This window comes from Sorex fumeus, unplaced genomic scaffold (assembly GCF_029834395.1).
Source record: "Sorex fumeus unplaced genomic scaffold, SorFum_2.1 ptg000237l, whole genome shotgun sequence".
Lineage (NCBI taxonomy): Eukaryota > Metazoa > Chordata > Mammalia > Eulipotyphla > Soricidae > Sorex > Sorex fumeus.
In genome coordinates, this window is record NW_026606294.1 from 490,759 (window position 1) to 491,947 (window position 1,189).

Consider the following 1,189-nt stretch of genomic DNA (forward strand, 5'->3'; position numbering starts at 1 on the left):
CACCCCCTCCAAGGGACCCCGGTGAAGAAAGCCAGGTGCGGGGTCAGGAGACTGTCATTTTAGACATATTTGGAATTAATTTTAGATCAAAAAGTACACATCATTCAAACTACGTATGTGCTTAGTAATAAATTACTATACACTTGTTCAATCACCTAAGAAACCCCACTCTGCTCAGAGAACTAGATTTTTAATTATAGGTCTGTTTTGCCCGTGTGTCATGGCTAAGAATCACTATCATTAGGTATGAAACTCACTATACACAAAGAAGAACACAGGCTGCTTTGAGTCATCTGTGATGTTAATTTGTGTTGGCCATTAAACTTCACTGAGACCCTTTTTTCTGTCCTTTACAGGAGCCTCATGAGTCTCAACTTCCGTTCAAGTTGAACTTATAATAATGTGGAATGAAATCATCAATATGCTCCTCACCTCTTCCTTCAGGAGAAAAATCCTACTTACATTCAAGGTGGTCAAAGTGCAGACAACACCATCCACCTTTTCCTGGAGGTGTACGCGGGACTGAGGTGAGAACAGCAAAAGGCTCTAGTTTAATGGTATTAATGAAGGTTTCAGGGAAGTGCATTAAACAGGACTCATATAACATCTTCTAAAAGAATTATTTTGTAAAACTGATGCCTTGATTATGGTAAAAGATAATATGGTAAAAACCATATTTTTCTTTCTGGGACATTAAAGTTCTAAATCTATCAAGCTGCTTTGAAATACTTTCCTTGATTAGGTACCACTCTCTGCCATAGGGTAAGTAAGGACAACACTCAAAGTAATCAGAAGAGAAAAATTAACTCCTACTAGGTTTGGTTACACATATACTAAAATTGAAATGATACAGAGATTATCATGGTCCTTGCACAGAGACGACATGCAAACTTGTAAAGAGCTCCATATTTTTGTTGCAAGAAGAACTAACACGGTACTTTAAGCTAAGGCAATCCCCACAAGTACAAAAATTCTACATAAAGATAGCACAAATCCCCATAACAACAATCGCTCTCAATGTCTATGGACTAAATGTGCCAATTCAGAGGCACAGAATAGGAAGATGAATTAGAAAACTGAACCCAACATTCTGATGCCTGCAAGAAACACATCTGAGCAATCAAAGCAACCATGGGCTAAAAGTAAAAGGCTGGAAAACAAGTCTTCAAGAAAAGAACACCTCCACAAA

The 1,189-nt window shown here is 37.9% G+C and overlaps 1 pseudogene; it reads left to right on the top strand.

The window, feature by feature from the left end:
• Positions 1-816: 816 nt before the first annotated feature.
• Positions 817-913, top strand: LOC130018115 (uncharacterized; annotated as a pseudogene).
• Positions 914-1,189: the final 276 nt, after the last annotated feature.